The sequence below is a fragment of the Canis lupus genome, chromosome 4, assembly GCF_011100685.1.
Source record: "Canis lupus familiaris isolate Mischka breed German Shepherd chromosome 4, alternate assembly UU_Cfam_GSD_1.0, whole genome shotgun sequence".
Taxonomy (NCBI): Eukaryota; Metazoa; Chordata; class Mammalia; order Carnivora; family Canidae; genus Canis; species Canis lupus.
Genome location: NC_049225.1, coordinates 43,154,057 through 43,177,110, shown reverse-complemented (window position 1 = coordinate 43,177,110; position 23,054 = coordinate 43,154,057). Strand labels below are relative to the sequence as shown.

The 23,054-nt window shown below is 38.2% G+C and overlaps 2 long non-coding RNA genes across 6 annotated transcripts in view; one reads left to right on the top strand and one right to left on the bottom strand.

Annotated features, from left to right (window-relative positions):
• Window positions 1–23,054, bottom strand: part of LOC119871511 — a 75,617-nt gene that overhangs the window by 24,957 nt on the left and 27,606 nt on the right. The window lies entirely within an intron of this gene.
• The window catches only part of LOC102153074, a 29,639-nt gene continuing 26,991 nt past the window's right edge, over window positions 20,407–23,054 (top strand). For all 4 annotated transcript variants that reach the window (XR_005358219.1, XR_005358218.1, XR_005358217.1 and 1 more), the window contains exon 1: window positions 20,407–21,379. This is a non-coding gene — a long non-coding RNA (uncharacterized LOC102153074). The remainder of the gene's footprint in view (window positions 21,380–23,054) is intronic.

Genomic DNA, 23,054 nt, shown 5'->3' with positions numbered 1-23,054 from the left:
CTTAAAAATGTCTGCCTGACAGATCAGGTTCATCTTATGATGTAAAGATCAAAAGGTGGCCTTATGGTGAAAAGTTTAAGAGTCTCAAGTAAGGATATATCCTTAATCTGCAATATAACTGGAGTCCCTGGAACAATTTTCATGTTAAGAGAATGGCCTTGAGCATCAGTCTTCAATTAGCATAATGATAATTGAAGTCCCTTTTTCTGTTGGATGGGAAGGTGTGCAAATCAAGACAGACCATCTAGTCAGAGGTACCCCACTGATGGCAGCTCTAAGTCTACCTGGGCAGTTTATCAAAAGCAAGGTAAATGCTGTCATTCCCAAATGGAGAACTAGAATGCTGGACAGAATGCCCAGGCAAAAACAAAATTTGTAGGGACAGGCCAATGGGCAGTATTTGACAGGCATTGGATCAGATACCCGAAGTTAAATTCTAACTCTCCTACTAACTAGATGTATGACCTCGTGTATGTCTTTAACTATGCTGAGCCTGAGTTTCTTCATCTATGAGGATCCCTATCTCATGGATATAGCAAGGATTAAATCAGAAGAAATAATAATCTGTGAAAAACAATGCAGTTCCAAAATCATGATAGGTACTCAATAAATGGAAACCATTTGGTAACTGAGTTCTAGTGGATGCCACATGCCTAGGGTTCACCCTAGTTGTAACCTATGACTTTTAGCCTAACTCATTGCAAAGCTCATGGTAGGTCAGCCCATGTCTTCTGGGCTTCTGTCTGCCTGAGTTGAGATTAATTTCCCTATACTGGGTTGTGTTAGTAGTAGCAGAAGTTCAAGGTCCATAGCTGAGAAGGCTGAGAAGCCATGGTTGAAGTTTCTTCCCCCCATATCCCCAAATAGATAGTAAATCTCTCTTATAGGGTTATTATCTTAGAGAAAAATAGGACAACACCAGGAATGGATTCCATAATCCAGTTTAGTGCCCCCTTCAAAGCACTCTGATCCTCTAGACCTCACTTGAATAATTGTGGAAGAAAGCTCTGAATGGGGAAATTCCAGGGATAATATGCAAGAGTCATCATGTTGATATGTGGGTAAAAAACAGCTCTTGAGTAATGAAAAACACAGAAAAGAGCAAGCAGTGAATGAGGGCTACATATCAAAAAGCCCCAGACCACCACCACCACCACCACCACCACCACCACCACCACCACCACCATCACCACAATGAAATTAAAAAGATTTTTTTTAGACAATTATGATTCTAAGAGAGGGTTTTAAAAAAATAGAAGCTCAATTTTAAAATTACTTTTTGAGATGTAGTCATATTAGGGAGGAAACATCAGGATATTTCCATCAAGGTTGACTTCGTTGTCTTTGCTGAATAAGAAACTCATTTAAAGTGCCAAACTATTAGAAAAGGACTGATCCTGTTATGACAAATATCATTGCCTTGGCCAGTGGTCCACTCACAGCAAAATGTATTTAATAAACATTTCCAGAACCACCAACAATGGAAAAACTACGAATGCCATTTCCTGTTGAAGTGTCTGGAGTGAGTAATGGGAGAACCACACAGTGTTCAAGGATCTCTGTTGTTGAATCTAGTAGAGTGTTTACTCAAAGCACCTCAAGGGAGCATGGCTGGAAATGGATAGGGGAGGAAAAGCCAGAATCACAGAGTAGTTAAAACAGTCACCAAGAAAATGACTTCAGATGTTAAAAAAAGAAGGGTGAGGCAAGGACAGAAATGAGAAGGTGAGTCTTAGCAGATATGAAATACAGTGTAAGTGGGAAAGAAATGTGAAGTTAGAAGTGGAACTGAGAACTTTGAACACAGGCTTTCTTTATAGGGTTAGGAAAATAAAGAGTACAGAGTTGGACATCAAGTGAAATCTATTTCATGACATACATTGTTGGAAAAACTTAGCCAATGAAAGAAAGACACAATTATTAAATTATTATACAAAATCATTAAAAAGTATTTTAATATGTTGAATTCTCATAAGAGTAAATATTTTTAGCATTTATGCTTATAATAATATTACTGAAATTTTTAGTCTTAAAATTGCCATTAATTGACAAATAGTACAAACCAGAGGTTGCAAATTTGGTAACTGTGGGCTAAGTCTAGTTGTATTTGTCCTGCACAGCATTTTAAAAATGGACTAGTTTTACTATGTGGAACTTCTACTATTCCCCTGGCCTTATATTGATATTTTCATGTGTATGTGATAGTGTGTGTTGGGGGATTTCCTTTCTAGGAACCCTCTAATTTCACTCTTAGGTGGGTAGGAGGCTATATCTGACATTCACTGGTCCTCATTTCTTAATTGGGTAAAGTTATCCTATTAACAATCTGATAGCACTATGAACCCTCTCTTTTTTCATCCCTCGTTCCCTTACGAGGCAGTTCTGCATAACCAAGGTTTCTTCTGAGGAGAGTGGTAATTAGAAAATATATCTGGCTACAGATTTCAGCCTTGCTCTTCAATCAGCTTTATCAGTATAATGCTGACATCTTGATCTCCATTTGTTTTACTCCTGTGTCATTTCTCAATTGATAATGAACTCAAGAGGAGAATCGAGAGGGTCTTACTAATTGGCTTCCACAAACTTCAAGAGGTTGCCAATGTTTAAACATTGGGAAATTTCATGTAAAGGTCTAGGTTCCTGACTTTTGTTGAAAAATGGAAGGTCTGGCATGACTGGGGCTATATTTGTACCAAGCATCCATTGACTGAGTTGAGTAATAAATGAACGCCACCTTTAGATATGAGTGTCCCAATTTGCCATAGTCCTCACCACACCATATTACTTTTACTCAGGCATTTAATTCAGTCTTCTTATCCTGATATTTAAGTTTGTATTTCCTACTCTAATCATATAAATCTCCTTCTTTAGAATATTGACTTTTTCTAAGATAGTGGAATCCTGATTACTGGATAAGATGATTAGTAAAAACTTTTGAAAACCACTGGTGAGGAGGATCCTATTTGTTAGTCTGATTGCAAAGCTAAGTGTTTTTGCATCCTAGATCATGATTTTGAACAGTGACAGATCTCTGTTATTTTACTCCATATACTTCCAGTGCAACACAGACCTAGATCAACAATATTTCCTAATTTTAGGTGAAACTGCACCTGCCAGGTCAGAAAAATCCTATTTAAGCCCTTGAGCAAAGAAAATTCTCCATTTCTAGCTTATAATCTATGTCGACATCATAGGGTTGTGTCTCTTTGGCAAAAGAAAAGGATTGGAAAAATTCTTAAATAAGTTCAAGCAAAACACATGTCAAATGACCCAGGTAATTTCCAGAAGAGCCAGTGTTTTCTCTGAATTAGAGTACTTGGAGAATCGCCTAACCACCTGTATTGGTTAGGTCATGGAGATTGAGACTGTGTTTTCACAACTAAAATAACCATAGTTGAACCAGCCATGGAGGCCTATCTCAAAAACAGATTTTTGCTGCATCACTGTGGATCAAGTTACCTTCAACACAATCAGTTGGGAAGATAGTAAAACACATTGATTTAATTGTCCCAAAGCAATTTAACCATATTATACAGATCTAACATTAAACTTATTCCCAGTTTCATTTTAGAAGACAGCAGAATGACTAGTAAATCAACCAGTCTAGCTCAATGATATCAAAAGCTGGTCTCAAATTGTTATTTAATTAATTGACTGCAAGTCTGAAATTCTTTTCTATAGTTTTATGGTCTATGTGCTACAGGCTAAGATTTAGCTCCATTAATTATTTTTTCCTGTTTTGGAAACTAGCATTATTCTTCAATATCCTGGTTAGATGACTTCTAAATAATGTTGAAATCCTCCATTAGCTTTTTCTCTATGGGCTCTTGCTTATGTCTTTTCTGTTTGAGAATAGTCTCTTTTGGCTTACCTTCTGAAGTTTGTTTTTTTGAAAGGTGAAGTATCTCCTAACTATCCATTAGTGTTCCATACCTGGAGTCCTGGCCACCATGATATCATTCACTTCAGAAAATAAATGCAAAGTAAATATGACTTTAGATTTAAATCCAGGAACTTGAACAAGTACTAAAGATTGGAGTGTTTGGCTTCCTTTCTTGCTGTGAGTCAGAGCCAGGAGGTTCCCATTAAGGTGTATATGAATTGTATTACCCCACACTGAAATGTGTCTATAACGTAATGTTGTAAGGCAGCCAAGTTCTTCTAACAATCTCATGGGCCAATATTCAAAGCATATCAGTATCTCATTAGATCCTTCATTTGTAAAAAGTTTTAATCAGAAAGCTATAGTTACACACATATTTTGTTTTAGAGTAGCATAAATCCTGTTTTAAATAAGTGTATCACTTCTATTGTATTAGTATCTCTCAAGCTGTCATATTCATCTGGAATGAGCTGCCATAAAAAGAAAAAAAGGAGATAAATGCATAGAATTATGTGTGGAGAGTCCTCTGATATAGTTCAAAGTAATAGGAGGGACATTTTCAGGAAAAAACTTTTTCTACACCACATCGCTGTTCAAAACTAGAGTAAAACCCCTCATGCTAAGTCATTTGGCAGGACACTGTTCAAAGAAGCTCAAATCATGAGGACAAAAAGCAACATTTTTTTTCAGCTTTGAACCTCTATCTTTCCCTTTTGCTGCTCTCCTTTAAAAGAATTCCTGAAGAATTTTATGCAAATGTATTTTGAAAAAGTGCTGAATTCCCAAAGATTTGACAGTTAAGAAAAGAGTTAACTGCTAATCCCCCTCCCACATCTTTTCCTTATTCTTCAAAAACCATTTCTTCATGACTTGTGAAGACATCCCTCATCATTAGGTCATCCCTCACCCTCGTATGTCATCACCTTCAAAGATAAATGACCTGGTATGAGGATGAAACATACTGAAGTTCAAAAGCATCCAAGGAGTGACAGTCCCAGCACTAGAGCTGGAAGATTTCTTGTCTTTGTAAACCTAGTGTTCTATGCTGAAAGGACAATGATTATTTCATCGGCTCTAGAAGTGTGACATGAAGAAGGATCAGAGATGATAAAAATTGCAACTAGTGAATATAATCAAGTGTTTTCTAAGGGTAAAAGTAGACAATGAAAAAGAAGCTCTGATAGCATAAAATGGAGAATTAACACTGGTGTTTTAAAACCTTTAAAGAGGGATCCCTGGGTGGCGCAGCGGTTTGGCGCCTGCCTTTGGCCCGGGGCGCGATCCTGGAGACCCGGGATCGAGTCCCACGTCAGGCTCCCGGTGCATGGAGCCTGCTTCTCCCTCTGCCTGTGTCTCTGCCCCCCTCTCTCTCTCTCTCTCTGTGACTATCATAAATAAATAAAATTAAAAAAAAAAAAAATAAAACCTTTAAAGAGTATATTGTTGAGGGAAATTGAAGAAGGAATAATATATTCTCCACTGTCACTGAGAAAAATAAAATAAAATGCACTGAAATACATTAAAAGAAGGTTATACACTAAGCAAAGTTGATGACTAGGCAAGCATCTTTTTCCAAACAGGTCTTAAAAATTGAAATAGTAATAATGATAATAATTTCTTGTTCTAAGCAGAGAAGTGAATAAAATTTGTAGCAGAAACGGTACATCATGTTCCCTGTTTTCCTTCTACTGTTTCAACCTATTTCATGAAGTTTGACTACTAATGTGACAAATGGGTTTGTCCTTGTATGTTGTTCCTATCAAACATTGCCATGTATTTTCTTCCTGTTTGTGTATACCTATTTCTTCTATCAGATTTAAAGCTCCTGAAGGCAAGAACTATTATCCTAGTCAACTTTGCAAGATTATGCTATGGAGACATGTATCGTGAGAAGTTCAGTTTCTAAAAATCAACTTGAAAGGCAAAAATTTTGTATCATCAAATCATCCTCAAAATTGCTCTTAGGGGCAATTTTATGACCAGTTTTCATTAAGTTCAACATCAAGTTTCCTTTGATGTTGGAAAAGGCTAGTGTATCATTATATCCTTTATTTGTAAGAAGATTTACATTCTAGTATTTTTAGTTGGCTTATTATTAAGGCTCATATTATTTGAGAAATAAAACTATTAATATAAACACTAGAATCTCATTCAGTGTTACAAGACTTGTCAACCATAAGAAACACACAAAATCTGATAGTGAATGAGGAAAAAGAACATTCACATCTCATGCTCAATGTAGTCAGAATGGCCTCAAGTAAACAGAAACCATGCAAGATGTTTCAGACAGAGGTGATTTAATACAACATTTAGAAGGCTGAAAGAGCAAAATCAGTTGCTAAGGGAACCCTGGTATTAATTAGTAGCTCAGTAAGCAGCTACCATTCTTAGGGCTAAGCGTACGTATGAAAGGAGAAGTGATGTTAGCAGAACCTGAGAACTTGAGAAAGTGTCTCCATAGAGCAGATGTTCAGACCTCCAAGGTGCCACTACTCAGCTGGTTCTGGGACCTCTGAGGGGCACATTACATGACTACTACTTGGACTATGATAGAGAGCTCTAAGAGGAAGTGTGGCACAATTGCTACAGGTACCTCTACAGAGGCCACAAAAGAACTGGTGCTAGAAATGCCGAAATAAGCTAAAGGCTAGACTCCTACTTGAGTGCTACTGCTGGAGAGAAGCTGGCTAGAATTGAAAACAAAAAGAATATTCCTTTTTCTCTCTTATCACCTTTTAATCTCCTGTCAGTACTTCCAGTCGTAGAACTCAACCTGAGGCCAGCAAGCAAAGAAGTCTGGGAAATACAGTTTGCATAGTCCTAGCTCCCGTGTCATAGAGTGGAGCGTAAGAGCCTGAGCTTGAGGCTGAGAGACAGTAGGTAAAATAACTCACATATAAATTCACTGGGTGGAATAAAAGGCAGAGTTTTCCTTCATTTTCTTTTAACATAGTTGGATTCCAGTAAGTTAAATGTATTCGTGATGCCAATTCACTTTTTCTTGGAATCCTATAGTTCATTAGCCCAATAACCTGCTTATAGCATGTGATTAATGTACATATTGAAAAGATAAATGAATGTCTTTTTGGATTTTTGGTGCTAAGGGAATTTTCTTTGATTGCTAATCCAGTTTAACTGCCACATAGAAATGAATATAGAGAATATATATAGGAATGTAAGGGCAAACTCTGCCATACTTCACTGACATTGTAAATGTACCTACCCAAACAGTTCAAATGGTTTCTATCTCTGGCTCTATCTCCTAACTATCCACTTCCAATCAAAAATCTCTACTACAGCTATACTTGCATAGCTTAAGAGTGACATCCAGTGGTTTATAACTTAACCACTTACTCTAATGCATCTAGAAATCTAATCAGCTCTCAGGTATCAATATAAATAGAAAGGAGCATAATATATAAAATACTAAACAAAAGATGAAACTTAAAACTGTTAGTTTTACTTTGAGAGATTACTGAAGTAGATTTGCCTACCTATTTGAGAACTCATATTCAAATTCTTTGCATTTTTACATTCTTGAGTTTATGCCTGTCATAATTCTGGTGATGTCTACCAAAGACATGAGCCAATGAGCAGGAAAGAAACTTACGGACAAGTAGGACTGGGAATATTAACCATTAGCCAGATTTAGACCTGACTCCCAAGACCAGAAGTTCAGTATTCAGGTTCAAAAAGAATATGGAAAACTCAGCCTAAGTCCAGGTTTGAACTAATATCTAAAGGTGTCCAATCTGGCAAAGGGTTTTAGATAGAGGCAACACCTAGAGTTGGGTGGGCTCTTTATAATGGTCTCAGGGGATCAGGCTTCTTAAGGAGGAGTCTGAGCCAGCAGTTGGGACTAAGAAGCCTGAGATCAGCAAAATGTCAGGGCAGCACCCAAACTAAAGTTTAGAATTGTGCTCTATTCTCAATGACTGTAGGAAGCTGAAGGTGATTTTTGTTTATGGCTTGGGAAGTGAATTTCATACTTAGTATAGACAAAACCTCAGAAAAAAACAACATAAAAATACTTTATGTGGCTACATACTTTTAAATTCTCCTTTCTTTTTTTTTTTTTTTAAGATTTTATTTATTTATTCATGAAAGACACAGAGAAAGAGAGAGGCAGAGGGAGAAACAGGCTCCATGCAGGAATCCTAATGTGGGACTTGATCCCGGGACTCCAGGATCACACCGTGGGCCAAAGGCAGATGCTCAACCGCTGAGCCACCCAGGCATCCCTCTCCTTTCTTTCAATAGAATAATCAAAGGAAACAGTAACTCCAACATAAAATCTCATACTTAAATGAACTATGAATAGAAATTTTCTTATCTGTTTAAATGGATCTTAGCCTGAAAAATACTACCAACTCAGAATTTACAAGGATTTGGATATGTTTTCCATCTTAAAGAAATTCAGTTCAGATAAATTCCTTCTCTATTTAATATCTTATTCATAAATATACATGTATTTAAACATGTATTTATTCATAAATATACAGCATGTATATTTTCACATATTTCTTTATGAAATATGTATTTATTTGGTGAGTTCAAAGGAAATCTCAGTAGTAGCTATAGTTAGAATTATTCAGACACCTCTTTTATTCAGCTTAATTTGGGAGCAGGATACTAATAGTCATGAATATGATTAGTATAGCTCATGATGTTAATATATGGTAAGAGATTTGTTGCAGCTTCTTCCCATGTAACCATATCCCACAAGAAAATGGGATACATTTTTCTGACTATCCAGTCTGAAAGGAAGCAGTTCCAACAAAGTTTGTTTGCCTATCGCATCAAAAGGATGGGTAGGATTAGCTTCTTCTACAAAAATGTCTGTGTCTTTAAAAAAAAATACATGGAAACAGCAAAGCTATGACAATTAAATGCTTACAGCCTTAAAATGCTCTGTTCCTCAGATGAGAATGCACTGTCATGATAACAATGAGAGTGATGATAATGATGATCTTACCTTTCACTGGACACTGTCTCATTCCTGTGGAAAACCAGATCTCTCAGCAATCAAATGGAAATAATTTTGAAGTCCAGTCTCAATGATAATGTTTTAATTATCAGAATAAGGTGCAATGTCTGAAATTTATGTAGGTGATGTGCATTTTTTTACCTTTTTCAATCTATCTGGCCTAACAATGGCTGGTTGGCCAAAAGAGAATATAGTAGATATTTCAAGAAAGATAGAAAGTTCTTAGTATTTTTTCTAGTGGGGTTTTTCCGAAAACTTTTTCTAGGACATTACATTTTAATAGGAAACAGACTATGTGTTTCAAATCTAATCAATAAATGCTGGAATGTTCACTGACCCCCTCTAGTTTATTGTTTTATTTACTTAACTTTGGGCATTCTCCTATCAAAGAAAGAGGCTACAAGAGATGAGAGTAAACTGAGAAACACTCCAGAACTCAAAATACTTTTGTGGCTTATTCTATGCAATGGCGGAACGACTGCTAACAGCAGACACAATCTTCAGAAGACACTTTCGATTCTGTTAATTCCAGCTCCACTGATGGTTTGCTTCTAACTGTGGCTCAATTTACTGCACAGCTTACTGGCAGAGTCTCCCTTCAGAGTGGGGAGACCTGTCCTTCTGGTCCCTTGAGCTTTCATGCGAGGGGAAGGATTTCCAGGGAGAGACTCACAAGAACCTGGAAAGAGACTTCCTGAAGTCATCTTTCAGGAATTGACTTTATTTATTTATTTATTTTTTTCAGCATCACCACAGTGATCTGCCTCTTTATTGGTTTCTTCTTGTTTGCATTTCAGAATTTATTTTTTTAATAATAAATTTATTTTTTATTGGTGTTCAATTTGCCAACTTACAGAATAACACCCAGTGCTCATCCTGTCAAGTGCCCCCCTCAGTGCTCATCACCCATTCACCCCCACCCTCCGCCCTCCTCCCCCCCACCACCCCCAGTTTGTTTCCCAGAGTTAGGAGTCGTTTTTTTTTTTTTTTTTTTAATTTTTTTTTTCATTTATTTATGATAGTCACACAGAGAGAGAGAGAGAGGCAGAGACACAGGCAGAGGGAGAAGCAGGCTCCATGCACCGGGAGCCTGATGTGGGATTCGATCCCGGGTCTCCAGGATCGCGCCCTGGGCCAAAGGCAGGCGCTAAACCACTGCGCCACCCAGGGATCCCGTTAGGAGTCTTTATGTTCCGTCTCCCTTTCTGATATTTCCCACACTTCTTCTCCCTTCCCTTATATTCCCTTTCACTATTATTTATATTCCCCAAATGAATGAGAACATATAATGTTTGCCCTTCTCCAATTGACTTACTTCACTCAGCATAATACCCTCCAGTTCCATCCACGTTGAAGCAAATGGTGGGTATTTTTTTTTAATTTATTTTTTATTGGTGTTCAATTTACTAACATACAGAATAACCCCCAGTGCCCGTCACCCATTCACTCCCACCCCCCGCCCTCCTCCCCTTCTACCACCCCTAGTTCGTTTCCCAGAGTTAGCAGTCTTTACGTTCTGTCTCCCTTTCTAATATTTCCCACACATTTCTTCTCCCTTCCCTTATACTCCCTTTCACTATTATTTATATTCCCCAAATGAATGAGAACATATAATGTTTGTCCTTCTCCAATTGACTTACTTCACTCAGCATAATACCCTCCAGTTCCATCCACGTTGAAGCAAATGGTCGTTTCTAATGGCTGAGTAATATTCCATTGTATACATAAACCACATCTTCTTTATCCATTCATCTTTCGATGGACACCGAGGCTCCTTCCACAGTTTGGCTATTGTGGACATTGCTGCTAGAAACATCGGGGTGCAGGTGTCCCAGCGTTTCATTGCATCTGTATCTTTGGGGTAAATCCCCAGCAGTGCAATTGCTGGGTCATAGGGCAGATCTATTTTTAACTCTTTGAAGAACCTCCACACAGTTTTCCAGAGTGGCTGCACCATTTCACATTCCCACCAACAGTGTAAGAGGGTTCCCTTTTCTCCGCATCCTCTCCAACATTTGTGGTTTCCTGCCTTGTTAATTTTCCCCATTCTCACTGGTGTGAGGTGGTATCTCATTGTGGTTTTGATTTGTATTTCCCTGATGGCAAGTGATGCAGAGCATTTTCTCATGTGCATGTTGGCCATGTCTATGTCTTCCTCTGTGAGATTTCTCTTCATGTCTTTTGCCCATTTCATGATTGGATTGTTTGTTTCTTTGGTGTTGAGTATAGATCTTGGAAACTAGCCCTTTATCTGATAGGTCATTTGCAAATATCTTCTCCCATTCTGTAGGTTGTCTTTTAGTTTTGTTGACTGTATCCTTTGCTGTGCAAAAGCTTCTTATCTTGATGAAGTCCCAATAGTTCATTTTTGCTTTTGTTTCTTTTGCCTTCCTGGATGTATCTTGCAAGAAGTTACTGTGGCTGAGTTCAAAAAGGGTGTTGCCTGTGTTCTCCTCTAGGATTTTGGTGGAATCTTGTCTCACATTTAGATCTTTCATCCATTTTGAGTTTATCTTTGTGTATGGTGCAAGAGAGTGGTCTAGTTTCATTCTTCTGCATGTGGATTTCCAATTTTCCCAGCACCATTTATTGAAGAGACTGTCTTTCTTCCAATGGATAGTCTTTCCTCCTTTATCGAATATTAGTTGACCATAAAGTTCAGGGTCCACTTCTGAGTTCTCTATTCTGTTCCACTGATCTATGTGTCTGTTTTTGTGCCAGTACCACACTGTCTTAATGACCACAGCTTTGTAGTACAACCTGAATCTGGCATTGTGATGCCCCAGATATGGTTTTCTTTTATAAAATTCCCCTGGCTATTTGGGGTCTTTTCTGATTCCACACAAATCTTAAAATAATTTGCTGGGCAATCCCTGGGTGGCTCAGTGGTTTAGCACCTGCCATTGGCCCAGGTCGTGATCCTGGAGTCCCGGGACCGAGTCCCACGTTGGGCTCCCGGCATGGAGCCTGCTTCTCCCTCTCCCTGTGTCTCTGCCTCTCTCTCTCTCTATCATAAATGAATAAATAAATCTTTAAAAGAATAATTTGTTCTAACTCTCTGAAGAAACTCCATGGTATTTTGATAGGGATTGCATTAAACGTGTATATTGCCCTGGGTAACATTGACATTTTCACAATATTAATTCTGCCAATCCATGAGCATGGAATATTTTTCCATCTCTTTGTGTCTTCCTCAATTTCTTTCAGAAGTGTTCTATAGTTTTGAGGGTATAGATCCTTTACCTCTTTGGTTAGGTTTATTCCTAGGTATCTTATGCTTTTGGGTGCAATTGTAAATGGGATTGACTCCTTAATTTCTCTTTCTTCAGTCTCATTGTTAGTGTATAGAAATGCCACTGATTTCTGGGCATTGATTTTGTATCCTGCCATGCTACCAAATTGCTGTATGAGTTCTAGCAATCTTGGGGTGGAGGCTTTTGGGTTTTCTTTTCTTTTCTTTTCTTTTCTTTTTTTTTTTTCTGCTTTTGGGTTTTCTATGTAGAGTATCATGTCATCGGCGAAGAGGGAGAGTTTGACTTCTTCTTTGCCAATTTGAATGCCTTTAATGTCTTTTTGTTGTCTGATTGCTGAGGCTAGGACTTCCAGTACTATGTTGAATAGCAGTGGTGAGAGGGGACATCCTGTCTTGTTCCTGATCTTAGGGGAAAGGCTCCCAGTGCTTCCCCATTGAGAATGATATTTGCTGTGGGCTTTTCATAGATGGCTTCTAAGATGTCGAGGAATGTTCCCTCTATCCCTACACTCTGAAGAGTTTTGATCAGGAATGGATGCTGTATTTTGTCAAATGCTTTCTCTGCATCTAAGGAGAGGATCATATGGTTCTTGGTTTTTCTCTTGCTGATATGATGAATCATATTGTTTTATGAGTGTTGAACCAGCCTTGTGTCCTGGGGATAAATCCTACTTGGTCATGGTGAATAATTTTTTTTTTTTTTTTTGGTGAATAATTTTCTTAATGTACTGTTGGATCCTATTGGCTAGTATCTTGTTGAGAATTTTTGCATCCATGTTCATCAGGGATATTGGTCTGTAATTCTCCTTTTTGGTGGGGTCTTTGTCTGGTTTTGGAATTAAGGTGATGCTGGCCTCATAGAACGAATTTGGAAGTACTCCATCTCTTTCTATCTTTCCAAACAGCTTTAGGAGAATAGGTATAGTTTCTTCTTTAAACGTTTGATAGAATTCCCCTGGGAAGCCATCTGGCCCTGGACTTTTGTGTCTTGGGAGGTTTTTGATGACTGCTTCAATTTCCTCCCTGGTTATTGGCCTGTTCAGGTTTTCTATTTCTTCCTGTTCCAGTTTTGGTAGTTTGTGGCTTTCCAGGAATGCATCCATTTCTTCTAGATTGCCTAATTTATTGGCGTATAGCTGTTCATAATATGTTTTTAAAATCGTTTGTATTTCCTTGGTGTTGGTAGTGATCTCTCCTTTCTCATTCATGATTTTATTAATTTGAGTCTTCTCTCTCTTCTTTTTAATAAGGCTGGCTAATGGTTTATCTATATTATTAATTCTTTCAAAGAACCAACTCCTGGTTCTGTTGATCTGTTCCACAGTTCTTCTGGTCTCGATTTCGTTGAGTTCTGCTTGAATCTTTATTAACTCTCTTCTTCTGCTGGGTGTAGGATCTATTTGCTGTTTTTTCTCTAGCTCCTTTATGTGTAAGGTTAGCTTCTGTATTTGAGTTCTTTCCAGTTTTTGAATGGATGCTTGTATTGCGATGTATTTCCCCCTTAGGACTGCTTTTGCTGCATCCCAAAGATTTTGAACGGTCGTATCTTCATTCTCATTAGTTTCCATGAATCTTTTTAATTCTTCCTTAATTTCCTGGTTGACCCTTTCATCTTTTAGCAGGATGGTCCTTAACCTCCACGTGTTTGAAGTCCTTCCAAACTTCTTGTTGTGATTTAGTTCTAATTTCAAGGCATTATGGTCTGAGAATATGCAGGGGACAATCCCAATCTTTTGGTATCGGTTCAGACCCGATTTGTGACCCAATATGTGGTCTATTCTGGAGAAAGTTCCACGTGCACTTGAGAAGAATGTGTATTCAGTTGAGTTTGGATGTAAAGTTCTGTAGATATCTGTGACATCCATCTGGTCCAGTGTATCATTTAAAGCTCTCGTTTCTTTGGAGATGTTGTGCTTAGAAGACCTATCGAGGGTAGAAAGACCTAGATTGAAGTCACCAAGTATAAGTGTATTATTATCTAAGTATTTCTTCACTTTGGTTATTAATTGATTGATATATTTGGCAGCTCCCACATTCGGGGCATATATATTGAGGATTGTTAAGTCCTCTTGTTGGATAGATCCTTTAAGTATGATATAGTGTCCCTCTTCATCTCTCACTACAGACTTCGGGGTAAATTTTAGTTTATCTGATATAAGGATGGCTACCCCTGCTTTCTTTTGAGGACCATTCGAATGGTAAATGGTTCTCCAACCTTTTATTTTCAGGCTGTAGGTGTCCTTCTGTCTAAAATGAGTCTCTTGTAGACAGCAAATAGATGGGTCCTGCTTTTTTATCCAGTCTGAAACCCTGCGCCTTTTGATGGGGTCATTAAGCCCATTCCCGTCCAGAGTTACTATTGACAGATATGAGTTTAGAGTCATCATGATATCTATTCAGTACTTGTTTTTGTAGATTGTTCAACTGAACTTCTTAAAGGGGAATTTTAAGAGTCCCCCTTAAAATTTCTTGCAGAGCTGGTTTGGAGGTCACATATTCTTTCAGTTCCTGCCTGTCTTGGAAGCTCTTTATCTCTCCTTTCATTTTGAATGAGAGCCTTGCTGGATAAAGTATTCTTGATTGCATGTTCTTCTCATTTAGGACCCTGAATATATCCTGCCAGCCCTTTCTGGCCTGCCAGGTCTCTGTGGAGAGGTCTGCTGTTACCCTAATACTCCTCCCCATAAAAGTCAGGGATGTCTTGTCTCTTGCTGCTTTAAGGATCTTCTCTTTATCTTTGGAATTTGCAAGCTTAACTATTAAATGTCGAGGTGTTGAACGGTTTTTATTGATTTCAGGGGGGGGAATCTCTCTATTTCCTGGATCTGAATGCCTGTTTCCCTTCCCAGATTAGGAAAGTTTTCAGCTATTATTTGTTCAAATACATATTCTGGCCCTCTGTCCCTTTCGGCGCCCTCGGGAACCCCAATTAAACGTAGGTTTTTCTTCCTCAGGCTGTCGTTTATTTCCCTTAATCTATCTTCACGGTCTTTTAATTGTTTATCTCTTTTTTCCTCAGTTTCCCTCTTTGCCATCAACTTGTCCTCTATGTCACTCACTCGTTCTTCCACCTCATTAACCGTCGTTAGGACTTCTAGTTTGGATTGCATCTCATTCAATTGATTTTTAATTTCTGCCTGATTAGCTCTAAATTCTGCAGTCATGAAGTCTCTTGAGTCCCTTATGCTTTTTTCTAGAGCCACCAGTAGCTTTATAATAGTGCTTCTGAATTGGCTTTCTGACATTGAATTGTAATCCAGATTTTGTAACTCTGTGGGAGAGAGGACTGTTTCTGATTCTTTCTTTTGAGGTGAGGTTTTCCTTCTAGTCATTTTGCTCAGTGCAGAGTGGCCAAAAGCAAGTTGTATTGGGAAAAGGAGAAAAAGAGAGGAGAGAAAGAAGGAAAGAAAAGAGAAAAAGAAAAACGAAAAAAGGAAGAAAGAGAGAAGAAAAAGAGAAAGAAAAAGAAAGGGAAAAAAAGGGTGGGGGAAGCAAACAGAAATCAAAAAGAAAAAAAAAAAAACACGGGGGAGTATCTTCTGATTCTGTGTACTTAAATCCCTTGACTTCCCCTGGAACTTGTCTGTCTCGCTGGTCTTCTGGGGGAGGGGCCTGTTGTGCTGATTTTCAGGTTTTAGCACTTGGGGGAGCAGCTCTGCCCCCTGCCTGGTGCAGGGCTCAGTGGGGGTTGTTTACCCTGTGAGGCCCCAGGAGGGACAACCGCAGTGGCGAGGCCAGCTCTGGAGCCCTGGATTCAGCCCCCGCAGGAACTCCAGAGCTCTCCGTCTGCAGGCTCTGGGGCGGGCCGCTGATCTGCTCAGCTCGGGGCAGGAGCGTCCTTGCGGTCCTGGGTCCTCCTGGCCTCTGCCTGTCCTGGGGGGAGGACGGATCCTGGGCTGTGTCCCGGCGCCCAGTGCTCCCGGCCTGCGCTGTTGGATTTGCGCTCCTGGCCGCGCAGCCCCCTCCGCGGAGCCGCTGCCCGAGCTCCTCTGAGCTGCTCCCGGGTCAATGTGTGCGCGTGCTGTAGCCCTTTAGGGGAGCTTGGTGCACTCTCCCCGGGGTGCAGTTGCTGTGTTAGTGTCCCAGGGAGCCTGAGGGCATCCCCGCCCTCCTGGGTCCTGCTCTAACTCCCTGTAAGCGTCTTTCTGCCCGGGGAAGATTGGTGCAGCTCCTGCTTCTCTGGGACAGAGCTCTCCTGTCCTGGGGACACTCCCCCCGGCCTTAGCCAGGCTCTTCGCGGGGTCCCTTCCCCTTGGATGCCTTTTGTTTCTTTATTCCCCTCCCCCCCCCGCCCCCCGTCTTCCTACCTTGATAGAAGCGCGAACTCTTCTCACTGTAGCATTCCAGCTGGTCTCTCTTTAAATCTCAGGCCGAATTCATAGATTTTCAGAATGATTTGAAGGTTATCTAGGTAATTTGGTGGGCACAGGTGATTTGGGAACCCTACTCTTCTGCCATCTTGCCCCTCCTCCCCGGAATTGACTTTAATTCAGTGATAAGACTTTCGTATTAATTTCTATCTTCACAGAGGTGAGAAATGCCATTACTCAACCAGGCAATGGATATTTGAAATAAAAAGATGTATTTGACTTAGGGAGTTGTATGGCATACATAAAAATGAAGAGGCTTATAACTGAATTTCTCTTAGATACCTGGTTTAGACTTCTTCTATAAATTTACCTAAAATACAAGAAATGAATTACCATATCAAATTTTATTTTTTAATTTAAATTCAATTAGTCAACATACATTATTTATTAACCAATGGAACATAGATAATTTTAAGGTATAAGCAGAAAGATAGTATTTTTCAGGAAATCAGAAAACCATTCCACCAACAAGCACAGCTTCTCTGTCTTCTCTAAAAATTTTCATAGAGTTGGACACTTAGAAAATGTCCTTCTGTGCTTATCCAGGTGGGGACCTCTCAGGTAGTTCCCAAGAAAGAAAGGTTCATGTTAAAAGATTTCATAGTCTCTAGATCATAGCGCCTGATTAGTCTATGCCCAGGGCACTCAAATATGAACACTTGCTTGCATTTTCAGTAAATCAAGGCAAAGATATTTGACTACTTGGAAATTCCATCTCTCTAGAGTCAGTTAAAACACCCATCTAAATGAGACAATATAAATGTGAAATCTTGGACAAATGATATCTATGTTGAGTATTCAATATTCTCCAGAAAGTGAATATTCTATAATGGAGAAGAGAAAGGTAGAAAGATAAGTAAAAGTAAAGAGTTAAATTAGAAAACTTAGAAGAAAAGAAAATAGGCTAATGAGACCTTTAAATAAAGTCAGAGAAGATGTTTATATTCTTGTGACCACAAGAATAAGCATAACCAAGAGCCCTGTTAAGAGTCCAACCAACCAAAAAGACCTAAGGAGGTCCCAGTGAGATGGAACTCTGGTCCCCACTCACAATCCTCTGGGCAATGGGACCTCCTCCGCATGCTAATTGCATCATTATGAGACAAGCCAAATGCAAATGAAATAAACAATAATTTGGGGACAGAACAACATGTGGACTGGGCAATTTCTCCTTAGAGACAGATTGTAGGAGGACTTCTGGAGGGTCTATGAAGCAAAAGATGAGAAGGAATAAACTGGGCTTGAAGTGCTCAGACATTTCTCAAATCCTATAGATGTACCTCTCATAACTTGCTTTGAATTTGGTTTTGGCTTATTATTGACCATAACCAAAACCAAATTCAAAGCAAGTTATGAGAGGTACAACTACAGGATTTGAGAAATGTCTGAGCACTCAAGCCCAGGTCTTCTTTTATTAGAACTATCACACTTTAAAGTATGCATGCCTTTTGACCCAGAGAGTACATTTTTAAGGCTCTATCCCACAGAAATATTTGTACGTGCACACAAAGACACAGAAACAGAGATTTTCCAATGCAATATTACCTATAATATTCTAAAATTGGAGCAAAGTCTAAATGTCCAAGAATAGGAAGGTGCTAAATAATCACACACACACACACACACACACACACACACAGATCAGAGTATAGTGGTTAGAACAAAGTCTTCAGAACCAAAATGCTTGGGCTTACATTTCAGCTTCACTGCTTACCAGCTATGAGCCCTTGGCCAAATTGCTTAGCTTTTCAGTGACTCAGTCTTCCTCAATGCTAAAAAGAAGACAAAATTTCTTTGTCTGTAGCGCTATTGTGAGAGTTAAATGAGATGCCTCTCTAAAGAGTCAGAACATTATCTGGCACATAACAGGTACTCAGTACATGTTAGCATGATTCTTATTTTGAACACACAATTATGTAGTATTTAAAAATAGAATCTAGCTGTAGCTTCTACCATAAAACTCTGCAAAATACACTGTGAAATGAAAAAAGGTCGCAGAACAGTAAGTGAAGAATGATTCTATTAATTATTTAAGTGTATATAAGCAAACGTGTATATGTATGTATATAAAAGCATAGCAGAAAGTGTGGAAAAACCAGCCAGTAGCAACAATTATCCCTAGAATTGTATTGAATGGCAGGAGGAACTGAAAGGAGATAGCTTTCTTCCTCTTTATATTGCTGCATTTGAGAAGCTTTTTTACAAACATAGATTTTTATTTTACTTATGTACTTTTAAAAATACAGTTGACTCCTGAACAACACAGGTTTGAACTGCATGAGTCCATTTACATGTGGACTTCTTCAATAAATATATTGTACAATTTTTTGAGATTTGTGACAATTTGAAACAACTTGCAGATGAATTATGTGTCCTAGAAATATTGAAAAATTAAGAAAAAGTTGTGTATGTTACGAATACATAAATTATATGGAGATCTTAGTCTATTTTATCACCGACTACCATAAAATATACACAAATTTATTATTAAAAGTTAAAATTTTTAAAAAAGTTAAAATTTATCAGAATACACACAGAGACTGTATATGGCATCATTTGCAATCAAGAGAAATGTAAACAAAAATAGGGATGCAGTACTAAATCATAACTGCATAAAGTTAATTGTAGTACATGCCACAATACTATAAGAATTTCATAGTGGTGAGTTCAAGTGCTGAGTATCTGCTTAAAATGCTATATGATGCTAATCATCTCTGCATGAGCAGTACATCTCTCTGGTAAATTGAGTAGTGCAGTAAAAAGTGATTTCTCATGGTTCTTGCATATTTTTCATTGTGTTCAGTATAATACCATAAGCTTTGAATAATACCAGGGGACCCATATGAAATGCCATTAGTGATTCTGGAAGTGCTCTCAAGAAGCAGAGAAAAGTCATGACATTACAAGAAAATGACGAATTGCTTGATAGGTACCATAGATTGAGATCTGCAGCTGTGGTTGCTCACCATTTCAAGATAAATGAATCCAGTGTAAGGATACAGTAAAAATAGAAAAAGAAATGTGTAAAGCTGTCATTGTAGCTACACTAGCAGGTGCGAAAACCTTGCACTTTTTGTGAATTACCTTTTTATCTTGTATTGAAAATGCAGCTTTTATATGAGTGCAGGATTGCTATAAGGAAGGCATGCCTATAGACTCTAATATGATTTGAAAAAAAGCAAAATAATTATATGACAACTTTAAGCAAAAAGAAGATAAAGGATCTAAAGTTGGAAAATATGGTGCCAGCAAAGGATGGTTTGATAATTTTAGAAAGAGGTTTGGCTTAAAAAATGTCAAGATAACAAAATCAATTTCTTCTGATCAAGAGGCAGCAGATAGGTTCCCAAAGGCCAAATAAAATCATTGAAGAGAAAGGATATCTGTGTCAACAGGTTTTTAATGCAGACAAACGTGTCCTATCCTGGGGGAAAAATGTCACAAAGGACATTTATTACTGAGGAAGAGCAGTGAACACAGGTATTTAATGCAGAAGGGATAGGCTAACTGTACTGTTTTATGCAAATGCAGTTGAATTTATGATCAAACCTACCCTTATCTATAAAGTGGTTAATCCTCAAGCCTTGAAAAGAAAAAATACCAGCTGCCAGTCTTTGATTGTATAACATGAAGGACTGGACAATAAGAATCCTTTTCCTGGATTGGTTCTATCAATGATTTGTCCATGAAGTCTGGAAGTACCATATCAGTAAAAGACTGTCTTTTAAGTTCTTTTGATATTAGATAGTGCCCCTGGCCACCCAGAACTCCATGAGTTCAACATTGAAAGCAATTAAGTATTCTAATTGCCCCTAAACACAAATTCTCTAATTCAGCCTCTAGATCAGGGTGTCATAAGGACCTTTAAGGCTCACTACACATGAGAACTCCATGGAAAGAATTGTCCATGGAAACTCCATGGAAAGAATTGTCAATGCTATGGAAGAGAACTCTGATAGGGAGAAGATTATGAAAGTCTGGAAAGGTTATACCATTAGAGATGCCATCCCTGTTATAAAAAAGCTGTGAAAGCCATCAAAGCCTGAAACAATAAATTCCTGCTAGAGAAAACTGTGTCCAGATGTTGTACATGACTTCATAGGACTTACAAGAGAATCTATCAAGAAGATCATGAAAGAGATTGTGGATATGGCAAAAAAGGTGAGAGGTGAAGGGTTTCAAGATATGGATCTTGGAGAAATTCAAGAGCTAACAGACACCACACCAGAGGAATGAACAGAAGACAATTTGATGGAGATGAATACTTCTAAACCAGTTCCAGACAATGAAGAAGATGTAGAAGCAGTGCCAGAAAACAAATTGACATTAGACAATCTGGCAGAAGGGTTCTGATTATTCAAGACTCCTTTTGACTCCTTTTACAACATAGAGTCTTCTATGAAACAGGCGCTGAAACTAAAGCAAATGGCAGAAGAATTGGTATTATATAGAAACATTTTTAGAGTAATGAAAAAAACAGAGTCAGAAATTATCTTGTATTTCTTTAAAGTTACACCCAGTGTGCCTACTGCCCCTGCTTCCCCTTCTACCTCTTCCACTTCTACCTCTGCTGCTGGGGATGCAGCAAGATGGACCCCTCCTCTTCCTCCTCCTCCTCAGCTTACTTAACATGAAAATGACAAGGATGAAGATCTTGATGATGATCCACTTTTACTTAATGAATAGTAAATAATCATGCCATACAGTTAATAAACTTACCTATTATGTATGCATATGTCTTCATGTGAAAAAACTAGCATCTGTATAGCAAGAACTGTAAGAGACATTTTTGTATTGTCATCATCACCTAAGTATCATTCATCATGTAAAACATTGTGTACAAGACTTGTATGGAAATGGATAGCCTACCCTTACACAGACACAAGGTGAGTGATACTTAATATAAAATTAATAATGTGTTTGTTTTCTTACTGTTTCATAAATTTGTTTTCTAAGGATTATATCACTATACAGTATGCCTCCCTCTTTCTAATTAGAGAAACTTTGTATCAGCCTGTCGTCAGCCTGTCATCACAGGTGTTTTTTATAAGCATGTTAGCAATGTTTCCAACACTGTAATATGAATATGACTGTAATACTCAATGCCATAGACTTTGTATAAGTATTCATTCATTAGTGTATTGGCTAGGCTACCATGAAGCAATCATATTGATTATACTAGGCCACCATAAAGCACTCATATCGCTGTTTCTTTGTTACCAATGCATGAATTGTTATACCTGTATATAAATATTTTTCATGTTATGTTTTCATTTTTGATGTCTAATGTTAGTAATACATAGAACATCTACAGTGTTTTATATCATATAAGACAACATTGATGTAGGCACTGATAGACAATCCATCTTGCAAACAGGTAATGTAAATTTACAGTGTCAATATAGTAAAGTACTGTAAATGTATTTTCTCTTCATTATGATTTTAATAACATTTTCTTTTCTCTAGCTTACCCTGTTTTAAGAATACCATATACAGTAAATATACAAAATATGTGCTAATCACTGTTTATGTTATTGGTAAGGCTTCTACTCAACAGTAGGGCTATTTGTAGTTAAGTTTTGAGGGAGTCAAGGTTATATGCAGATTTTCAACTGTGCAGGGGTCAGCACCTCTAACCCTTGCATTGTTCAAGGGTCAACTGCATATACTTCTGAAAATAGAGTAAGAAGACAACTAATTAAGTAAAGATGCAATAAAAACAGTGAAAACAATTCTGAACAAGTGTGTGTCTGCAATGATTTAACAATCTGAGTTTCCAAGGAAAAGGGAAGTAGGACTTCTTAGTCTATGGTCACAAGTGTAAGACAAGGACAGGACTAAGATAAAGCAAGCACGGTGACTAGTATTAAGAAAACTGTAGACACTCACTTTTAGAGCTATGACTTGCACAGTCCTTAGATCTGGCCTTGGTCTAACATTACATTGAAAATATCCTCCAGTCAAAGGATCTGCTTAGCGGCCAGTATCACACAAAGACAATGTCCAAAACTATAAAGTATAGATTTCATTCTCTTTCCACTCCCACTTTAAAGAAAAAAAAATAACCTAATTGATTTTTAACATCTGGAGTTTAAGACTGATGTATCCCAGGTGCAGTCTCCCAGAATTCAAACTGAACAAAAGTCCCACCTTCTTTATACCTATTCACTTTTCCCTTCTGTAATGTCATCCTGACCAAAAGGATATTATTTATGTGATCTGGGAGAGGGAGTTGGGGGGTGGGGGTGGGGTTCATGAGTCTTTTTAAATGCTTGAGTACGAAGCATTGGATTCTTAAATGGTTTGACAGGGAATTCACTCTTTTCCTTTGGCTAGTATGATACCTGCATAAACATTTATAAAGTTAGCTAGGCTTAGGAATGCAGTATGACACTGGCCCAGGGTGAAATGAAATATCCAACACAGAGTAGTATTTACCTATCTGACTGAAATGCTTCAGGATGGCCTCATCATTTGTTTATGGAAGACATTCATTCTGATTGGTCAGTGCCCATGCCTTCTTTTTTAAAAATAATTTTGAATATCATCCCTGTGAAAAAC